This window comes from Oreochromis niloticus, linkage group LG7 (assembly GCF_001858045.2).
Source record: "Oreochromis niloticus isolate F11D_XX linkage group LG7, O_niloticus_UMD_NMBU, whole genome shotgun sequence".
Classification (NCBI taxonomy): Eukaryota; Metazoa; Chordata; class Actinopteri; order Cichliformes; family Cichlidae; genus Oreochromis; species Oreochromis niloticus.
In genome coordinates, this window is record NC_031972.2 from 24098872 (window position 1) to 24110084 (window position 11213).

General features: G+C 37.5%; 1 long non-coding RNA gene across 1 annotated transcript; it reads right to left on the reverse strand.

Moving 5' to 3' along the window:
- Positions 1-6587: 6587 nt before the first annotated feature.
- LOC112847268 (uncharacterized) lies at positions 6588-8581 on the reverse strand. Its single transcript, XR_003220704.1, has 4 exons — positions 8476-8581; positions 7253-7332; positions 6867-7164; positions 6588-6670 (listed from the first exon to the last, which is right to left on the reverse strand). It is a non-coding gene; the product is annotated as an uncharacterized LOC112847268 (long non-coding RNA).
- Between the last annotated feature and the right edge of the window lie 2632 nt (positions 8582-11213).

Below are 11213 nucleotides of genomic sequence, written 5' to 3' on the forward strand. Positions count from 1 at the left end.
CTAAACATATTAAACATATATACTAAACATATATTACATATTAGATGTTAGTCACAGAGGTCTGTGCACATTTGGAAATACTCCATTAATCCATTCTTAATTACTTGGCCTTTATGGAATACAAACGGGACGCTATGTGGTTTAGTAAGGAAGGGCAAGTATAAAGATCTCAGTGGTCTCGGTGTAAATAACATTTTTCAGCATTTGACATTCCCTGATCTTTCGAGGATGTGATGAATGTGTGGTGAATTGTTTTTAAGCATTTGCAACAATCAGTTAGTTAGAATCAGAAACAGAATACATAATTTAATCCCTAAGAAATTCTGTAGGGCATTATGCTGCATTATCAGGTACAAAATGAGACAAGTAATGCATTTAGTATAGATCCACTCGTCACTTTGTGATGTATACCTGTTTAACTACCTGTTAATGTAGATGTGATTGGCTAAACATGTAGATGTGGTCAAAATGACCTGCTGAAGGTCAAAGTGAGCATCAGAATGAGGAAGAATGGTGACTTAAGTGACTGTGAGCAGGGTATGTTGTTGGTGCCAGACAAGCTGCTGGTCTACAGAGTGGTGTAATGGTGTGGGATATTTTCTTAACACACTTTGGGTTCCTTGGAACCAACTGGACATTGTTTAAACACCACAGTGTACCTGAATATTGTTGCTGACCATGTTGATCCCTTTATAATCACAATGTACCCATATTCTGGTGGCTGCTTCCGGCAGGATAATGCACCAAAAATCAAATAAAGCTTAAACCATCTCCAACTCGTTTCTTGAACATGACAGTGAGTTCACTCGTTTACTTAAATGACCTCTACAGTGCCAGATCTCAATCCAGTAGAGCATCTCCCTAATACAGCTAATAAATCATCAGCAACAATGTGAGGCTATAATGTCAATATGGACCAAAATCTCAAAGGATTATTTTCATTACCTTGATGAATCGATGCCATGAAGAAAACAAGGTAAAATTCTGTTATTAATAGAAAGAAAGATATAATTATTCTGCAATAAAAACACATCACAGTAGACATCTAAGACATTGTACCTCTCTAAAATTTGGAACAAAGAAGTGTAAAATTGGTAAAGAAACAATAAATAACATGATCAAAACCATCAATATCAAAATAATGAGGGTGGGTAATTTTGAATAGAGAGCAAGACTAATTACACCAACTGCCTCTAATATCAGCAACCCTATAAAACAGCAGCACCCATTGCTTCACTGACAGCAAATCGATGTGGCAGGCATTAAAAAAAAAAAAAAAGTAATTTTAACTGGAAGAAAGATCCAAATGAATTCATTTAATTTTGTATTATTTTATTTTTAATGACAGTAGTTATCATTAAAGTAAAGATGCAATGGCATGCAAAGAAAAAGAAAAAGATTAGTAAAATATACAATAAATTAAGGTCACCATATTTCAGCACAATAATCAAATAAAACCTTTTCAAATTTAGTAGACTAAAGTTAGTGAATAGAGTTGCAAAGGCAGTCAATACACACTTACACCAAAAATAAGTGAGATGTTGTAAATCTCAGGGCCTTTAAAAGTAACAGTGAAAGAATCTTCCCAGGCAACAGACCCTTGTCCAGTAGGAAAAATGCAACTAAGAGCAAAGTCAATGGTATGAATATTTTAAAAGAAGATTAAAGTAAATTAAAGCAACTAACTTTAACACAAAAACACTTAACTGAGGTAAAACAATAGTAGCTGGAAAAGATGTAGATTCAATTACTGCTACCGTGTAAATATGACTCCTTATTTCTGCCCACTGCATTATTTGGATAGACTTGCTATTGCTGTTTAGTAACAGAACTTAGTACATCTTATTACTTATTTCACAATGATTTGAATGCTAACTTATTTTTTTTTATTTCTGCTCCTGTTGTGATAGATTGAAAATGCATAGGTTTACAAGTAACATTATATGGTACTGCAAATTAATAGAAATGTTGTATCAACACAGTTATCATCTACTGTAAATAAAAAAAACTTCTCGATTTTAAAATTGACATATCATGCTACTGCCTTCTCTTGCAAATGTGCAAATCACACAAAAGAAAACTCTAACCTCCCAGCTCTAGATTGATGCTGCAGATCTGAGTGACCATGAAAATACAGCACTCATTGTAAGCAAGCTGCAGTGAAACACATTGCTTTCGGGGTTTTAGGAATGATCGATATCTTGTGCTGACCGCTAATCATTTGGTCATTTCTAAATAAATTATGTGTCCGCTCCTCTAATATGTATGGAATATGAAAGTGAGTTCAATTTTGTGCAGCTTTAAAAGAGAAAGACCAGAAAATCTGCCACACTTTCAAACTATGTTACTCAAACGACTGATTTCTAATATGTCTGTACTTAGGACTGTATTACATGCTTGAATTAGTGTAATTTTTATTATTACTGCTATTCCTTGAAAACTAAAGAAATGACAATTCAGAAAATAACAGGGGAGCAATGAAAGAGAGCAAAAGGCACTAAAAGTAAAGTGTAAAAGCAGTTTAAAAAATTATTACAGAGTGCAACAAAAACAAAGGAACAGAATCAATCAAATCAATGCACCAATTCTCTAAAGCACACTTGCACACATTCTCAATTATCTTTAAGTCTTGAAGAAGTTGCCACAGTTGTTCTGTGGATTAAGGCCGTCTCAGTTGCTTATGTGACATGTAATGTAATCCCAGACTGTCTCCATGATGTTTGGGGCCCTGTTGGGGACATGCTATCTGTTGCAGGATCTCTTGATCCTCCGGGCAATGACTGTGGCTATGTATCTTTAGGGCCTCTGGCAGAATCAATTTGACATCTATCAGATGCTTGGTTGCATTCATGTCCACTTTCATGGATTTGAGTTTCTAAAAAAAAAGTTTCACATGCACGTTTTAGCATACTCTCATGACTTTAACATTTGCTGGTGAGTGATGTTGCTTGTTTACTGTTGAGAGTTAATGCATTCTCTAAAAGGCCAAGTAAAGCAAACTCTTCGCCCTATTAAGGTGCATGTTCTTACAGAGCCTTTATAACCATATATCCATGCAAATTTATGGATTTATTTAAATACAACTTGGTGGAATTATAAAAGCATTTAATAGTTAATACTGCTGGAAAATATGTCTAAATAGGGTAACTATTAACAACAGGGAAGATACCTCAGTAATTGGCTGTAAGAATGACTAAGGGGCAACAACCTGGAGAAACGCTGAATGATCTAAGTTTCGTCTTTAATCTTGTTGGATAGTTCTCTGAGAAGATTAAACTGTCATATTATAAAGATTTGCATTTGTGGAGAATAATGTAAGTCTCCTAATTCCCCACAGTGAAATCCATAACCTCTTGCGTCAAGGAATTGTATAACAGCATGAATGAAAAATGCAAATCTTGCCACATTTAGACACTTTGTTTATTTCTTGTTATGGTTGGCACAGCATGTCAAAAATCACTTGGAGACAAAAAACAACAGCAAAAAAAAACATTGACAGCCTGGCATTAAAAAAAGGGTTCTGTTGAATTTATTCTGGCAGAAAAAAAGCATTTTGTGATTAAGCTGGGATAGTTTTGACTGATATAGTGACTATAGCCAACTGCTGCGAGGTGTCTAGTCTGGTGTCAGATATAAGACAGCACTGTTAGAAATGACTCTTTGGCTCTTCTTATCACCTGCTTCATGGACTGTCATTCAGTGAGAAGAGACACGCCACGTCTCATTTACTCTTCATGTCAAAAATTGTGCAATCAATCCGGTTAATCACCTTCATGGGTGACAGGTTGGACAAGGCATGAGGCACCAAGAACAAATGTCTTGGTGGTGAAGCTGTCACTGTTATTTAGAGGCAAAACAAGTAAAGTTGGTCTGTGCTGCAGTGGCAAGTGGATTTATTGGGCTTAGTGAGAAGCCTAATGGGACCCCTGGGCTCTTACCATTATTTCACACAGAGCAAACCCTTCCAGGTGGGATTAACCAAAGTATGAAATTAATTTTTCTAATATTTATAGTGCTCTAAAATGAAACCCTGATAGTCTGGATTTTTTTGTGTGTGAAAATGATGAAAATGAGATATTTTGAGTTTGGCACCTTCAGGGCTGTTTACCTGCTTTGTTCACATTATCTGACAGATTAATGCTGTGATTAAGTCTTACCTAAGATAGAGTTTAGCTTTTATTAGACACCAAAGGTCTGACATCAAGGTGTTTTTGAGTTGCCTTTAAGTGATTCAGGTTGTGCATAAACACACGGGTTTAAGCAAGTGTGCTGATACAAACCCACAGAAAATGATATCAAAAAAGAACATTGTGAGATTGCAGAGAAGATCCATCAAAGGTCTGCATGTGCTGAATTTGATTAGAATGATTATGACTTCAAGTTGTATATCATAAATTGATGGATGTTTCTTTTAGTCACTCAAAGCACTTTCTACTGCAATCATCATGCACCCAATCACAACTCTTTTATCTATACTTAATCCCTTTTTACGTAACATTCATATGCACATTCACTCCAAAGGATGGATCTGGGGCAACTCAGGATTTGGTATCTTGCTCAAGGAAACATTGATACATTGACTAGAGGAGTTGGGGATCGATCCACTTGGGTAACAGCCGCCACAATGAGATACAGGCTCTTTATGTTCCCCCAAAAGTCCACGGGAAGTAGGGATGGGTATTGATAAGATTTTCACGATTCCATTTCCATTTTCGATTCTGTATAACGATTCGATCCTTTATCGATTCTCTTATCGATTCTTATTTTTTTAAAAAGGAGAACACTAAGGTCGATTAGCTTAGAACTTTGTTTTATATCTTCTCTTTGAACAAGATAGAAATTTAGGAGTAACATGGCCTTACAAACCCAACAGTGAGATCTTAAGAGATCCACAGCCTACAGCTCTTCAGTGGGGTGTCACAGGGTCCCCAGGAAAAAAAATTGTAAATGTAAAATAATAAAATAAATATTCTTCTGTAGCATTAACAAAGTATAACATAAATTAAGAATATCCAGTAATGTCCCTGCCTACAATTAAACACATTCACTTAGCGAAAATCGGGGGCATCTGCTGTGGCAAATGGGTGCAAGCCTTTGACCACAAACTTAGTCACCGCTCGGTGACATTTGTCTATCCTGGCCTGAAAGGAGACGCTAACGGTAGACTGCAGCGAGAACTGCCAGCCAGACTCTGTCTCTCTCATCATGGTCACCTAAATGCACAGTAATGGCAGGTTTTGTAATAAGGCAGATCGCGCTAACATAATATGCACTGTTAGTTGATTATTTACCTGCCGCATTAACGGGAGAGGACGTGCAAACGTTACCGCTGCTGCTGGGTTGAGATTCACGAGTCCGGAGCGGAATTAAAAACACGACATTCATTTAAGGTTATCGCGTGTTTTGTGAGCAAATGCTTTTGCATATTCGTAGTGTTTCCTCCTTTAAATGAAATATCTACTTTGCAAGTATTGCAAGTTGCCCTTTTGTCATCCGTTCTCGTAAAGTATAACCAAACTTTTGAGCGTTTGAGCCGCTTAGGCACCCTGCCAGGTAAATGATGCTCCGCAACGTGGTGACGTCTTTCGGGGCGACTGGAATCGATGAGGGAATCGTTTGCAAAAATGGCAAACAATTCCAAGGAATTGAAACAGTGGGAACCGGTTCTCAACAAGAACCGGGGCCGTTTCTCAATATGCGTACTTGTGCATACTTGCGTTCTCATGTACTCGTGATACGTCATCAGTCGGAGACCAAGTACTGTTCCAATTCGAAGTACGCATCAAACCGAGAAAGCGAAAAAGGCCTGGATGTGTTCTCGCTCCGCCCGTTTTATCGAGCATGCATCGGTGGTGACTTGTGTGGACTTGGTACAGCTAAATATCCCAGAATGCATTTCGTCCAAAACTCAGACAAAGGCCGTTTCTCAATTCTCAAGTACGTGAGTACGTACTCGCGTACTTGAGAATTGAGAAACGGCACGGGTTTCGATACCCATCCCTAACGGGAAGTAACAGAGATTGTCTACGTTGTAGGACTTTGCTCTCTAGCTTAAAATTTACAGATCTCATCAACATGATCCACGAGTAGATTGGCCTCTTGCTAATACACAGTAGACAACATGACATGAACTCTGAAGTTTTATTTAGGGGGTGGTCAAAATGTATTACTATTTAAAAGTAACATTTTAAAAATCAATACAGCCTCCCCTTCAGTAAATTGACCTTCTCCCGTGGCCTTTTCTCATGAATAACTGAAATGCTGCGTGACAACAGCTCTCAGCAGGATTAAATTAGTGAGGAGTAAAGTGCATTTTATCCGGGCCACTGTCTCTGGACATAAAGATCCTCTCACGAGGCCTAGGCATTTAGCTTATTGAGCAACAGGTCAAAGACACCTGATCACAGGAAGTACCTGTGACCAAAACGCCTCTGCTGACACCGTGTACACACATACATTCAAGGTCCCAAAAGGATTAAGCTTACTGACTTTAGCAACACCCTGATGTTGTAATAAATTGCAGAAGTGTGATAAATACATGTATTGATGGTGTCATTAAAAAAACTTTCAATCCTCATAGCAAATGCCACATTTTATTGTCATGGTTTTGGTCAAAAACAGCTGTTGCCACTTGGTTTTCATTGGTAGCAGGATAGGCCCTCAGATGAATCTGAAAAACATATCTGGTGTAAACATAAAACATTATTCAAAGTAAAATAGGTCAGTTCTGAAGTTTTTCTGATTCTAATGACAAAAGAGAGTGCAATTTGTACACAAACAAATACACTGCATTTTCGTGACTATTTCATAGAAAATGTCAATAAATGACCCAGACAGAAAAGTAAGGAGAGCAAAAACAAACTAACTGAGAGGCTTGGGGGGTGTCAAAAGGTGCTCACTAGACTGGGACAAACCAAATAATGGTTGGAGGCAAACAAAGCAGCAGACAGATACTGGTGAAATTCACTTTTCAGACGTGACTGAGTATTTCTGTGGGGAAATCTCCAAAAAAACTGTGTGTCTATCCCTGAGCAAATGATGAATAGGATACTTCAGTGGCTCTGACTGGGCTGTGGTCAGTGCACAGCAAAGAGCTCATTCTTCATCTGGGCCTGGTTGGAGTCTAATGGAACTGCAGCCTGACAGTCTTTGACAGAGAGAGCACTGAAGGGCAGAGAAGGGGCATTTTTCAAATACTGGACATCATTGAGTAGAATAACATTTAATTCCATTTACATCTTAATTAACATACCTAAGTAGCATGACATCATAGCTTCTTCAGATGTGGCATTGCCTGTTTATATATCCAATTTTGAGACAGACACCAACTCACTTAGAAATAAGTCACAAAATATTTTGTGTTATGAGATTCAGTAGAGTAGAGATTATAGCCAACTGCATTCCATAAACAGATGAGACATGAGCTATCACAGGTGCTTTTCATTAACTAAACAGCAGAATTTCTATTACAAAGGTGGAATTTAATGAATGAATAAATTAATGAACAAATATATAAATAAATGGCATCATTAGGTTAAATCAAACTGATCCCCTTGACTCTTGACACCACAGTTTACCACCAGTCCAATATAGTCCAGATGGTACCACAACACTGAAAACCACGCATAGGTTACACTTAAGCTCACAAAATCATTAAATAACACACAATTTTATTGAAAAACCTGAGCCACCTTTCTTTTCTTTATAGTTTTCTTCCAAAGAGCCAGACTCTCTTTAATTTTTAAAGTGTTCTTGAGTAATATCGCTTCAGGCTTTCTGAAGGCATCTAACTTAAGGATGACTCCGTTTTGTGTCTACACATGACAGATTAGCAACGGACCAATTTTAAACTCCATTTTCAGATGAATCCATTAAAAATGCCAAAGACATAGTTTGAAAGACATTAAAAATAGCATTTGTGCACCACTGAGCTATTAGCAGAAAACTGCGTATCAAATATCTTGGCATGGTGTGCAATGTATCCTTAAAAAAATATGAGGAAACTGGACAAGTAGAGGTCAAAAGAAGTGCCGTACCTAAAATACTGTTCATAGCAGATGAACAGTATCTCAGTGGATGTATTTTAGAAATAGGGGAAGACCTGACACAGGATCTGAGAGCTACATCTGACCCTTTAGTTGTTCTGAAACTTCATCGCAAATGTTCTCAGTGGAAGAGTGGCTGTCAAGAAGCAATTCTTAAGAAAGGGAAATAGTGAGAAAAGGCTGAGGTATGCTAAATTACAGAAGAATCGGACTGAAATCAAGTGGCATGCCTTAGGACACGATGAATCCAAACTTGAAATTTTTGGTTCAAATTGTTGTTTTTATATGGAGCAGGTTAGCAGAGCGTGAGGAACAATGAGTCCCCCGGCTCTGTCATGGTTTGGGGCTGCATTTCTGCCAAGAGTGTCGGGGATCTTGTCAAAAATGATGGCATTTTGAACACAAAAAATAGCATTAGATTTTGATTCACCTTGCAATACCAATATGGGAAAGCTGTTTGGCAACAGCTTCATTTTTCACCTTGAAAAACTATGGAAACTATGGAAAAAACACAAAGTGGAATACTCTCAGTCATAGATCCCAGACCTCAACATTACTGAACCGTTGTGAAATCATCAACCAAAGGCAGCCAATATCCAAAGAACAGCTTTGATTGCCCTTCAGGAAGACTTGAGACCTATTCTTAAAGCCTACTTAAACAAATCACAAGAAAATATTGATTCTCAAGCTCATTAGAACTGTACAAGATCTGTTTTTGCCTTATGTATTGTATTTCAATCATTTTTTTGCACATTTTAAGAAATTGGTGCACCCATTTTCCATTTTCCTACAAAACACAATGTTGAAAAGTTCTTTTGTACCAGCTGTCATAAAAGCAAGAGAACACAGTTATGTCTGAAATCTGTCAAATCTGAAGTTTAAAACTAAAGATGACATAATTCATGTTGTTATGTCCAAATTTGAGTGAAAGCCAACGTAAGCAAGCACAATATCAAGCACAGCACCACTAAAAATAATGTTGAGGAATACAAGTAAATAACTGTAATGTAGCATCTTGATTTTTTAAAAAAAAGTGCTTAACTAATTTATTTTTATTGTAAAATAGTATAATTTGAAAATTCATAATAATTATATTTTTGCATGTCCTACATGGGAACAATAACAACTGTTACCGTGATACTGCCTATTATCCAAGAGTGAATTAAATGAACAGTCATTTAGAGTCTTTTCTGTATTTGTATTTTGTCTGTGGAACTCTCACAAGGTTAAAATTTGCAAGGCCTTGGTGGGTGAGGGTGATGACCAATATTTCGAGGAACAGGCCAGAGATCCACTCTATGAGAAACTTATGACAGCTGTTATGATGCCAAGGAAACGATGTTGTCTGCAAAAACTGATCAAAATACACCCACACAGTGTTGACACTGAAAAGCATATAGTTTTGAATCTGATTTGTTTCTTGTCACTGAATTTCCGAGCTACATTTTTTTTCTGCATTAAGCTCTTTCATGTGTCATTTGACACTTTGCTCATCTTTGCTGATTTTTTGCTTGAATGTCATTTTTTTTATTCTACAGTTAGCAGTAGCAAGTAATTTATTCATCCCAATGTCATTTTAACTGGGTACTGACATTGTTGTAATAAACGCAGCTGCTGATTTACATTGCTATCCCAGCTGTCAATCCCATTCACATTTGTAGGCATCAAGTCTTACTCTGTGTTAATCTTTTCTTCAATTAACATGACAAAAGGTTTGTTTTGAATATCATATGCAGATGGTGAAGCAGCTCTAGAACCAAGTTAGAATGCTGAACGGTGTTTCTATTTGTTAAGTTTATACCTGGGGGAACTTTAGCAGATTCAATGACTAATGTATAGAACAAAGTAAGTCTTTCCAAAGGGGTTTCAGGGCTTTAAGGCAAGTTTTCAGCGCAGGTATTTTAAAACACTGCTCTGAAGTGTGGGTCAAAACTCCCTGGCTGACGAAAAAAATCAAACAAGCATGTGAATCAAAAAATGACTAACAAGAGATGGGACTACACTACTACATGAGTAGAACAACAATCTGGCAACAACTGAGACTACGTCCACTGCTAAAAGATTGGTTACTTTCCCTCTACACCCACATTCACACAGACAGGAAACCGGAGCGAAAGAAAGAGAGAAAAGGCAGTTCTGAACCCAGATGATCAGGTGGGCCATGACATCTTTAGAAGCAACTATTTTCAATGCAATTACTACCACCAACACAGTTACTCCATCTGTGGATTACATGGGGAAAAACACCAGTAAAGGGCTTTTTCCCATTCCTATTAACACCTAAAGCTTATTAATGTAGTGAAGCAGTGTACAGCCACAGCCGCATAAGTTGGAAGTAATTGGAGCCAATAAAAGAAACATTACAAGCTTACTTCCTCTGAGAACACACAAAGAAACAGCCTCCTCCTAAACAACTCCAGATAGCTACCTGTTGAAAGTGTCATGAAAAATGATTTATTGTCTTGCATCTACACTCAATTACACTGTTTGTATAAAGAAGTCAGCATATGGTGTCTCTGCACCGCTGCTGCCGCTGCTGCTGTAGGGAATATTTAGCTGAAGAATTAATTTGGTTCATCTCCTTGTGACAGGCCTGAGAGCATGTTTTGTACCCAAGGGTGAAATATTCTAAAAAGCAACTACTGAATAACGCCAATACATTTTTGCAAATTGATCATATTGCTGATGTAATAAGGTACTTGTTTAGAACCAATCAATTGGATGGCAATTGCTTTGTGTCCAGTGTGAGCACATTTTCCTTCACTGTGTGTGGCGTCTCTGGAAGATGCTTTATGCAAGATGTCAACATTTGTACAACATTGTATGAACAAAGGACATCAGATGAAACCTGTTAAAAAAATGCAGAGTACTTCCTGTCAGTATCCCTGGGTCTTGGACCCAGGGCTTTGTGTTCTTCTTGGGTTTTGGTGATTCTTACTTTTTAGGATCACTTATCTTTTGTTTAGCTCCTTTGTATATTAACATGTTTCTAGGTTTCCATTGGCATTTATTATATTCTATATGTAGTTAGCTTATATTTCAGTTAGTCTTCTAGGTTTTGTATGTTACCGTTTGTGGTCCCTGACTGTTCCTCCTTCATGTCTCTGTGGTTGTCTGGTCTCCCTGTTCTGTCAAGTGAGTCTTGCTCACCCCAGTTAGTCATGTCTC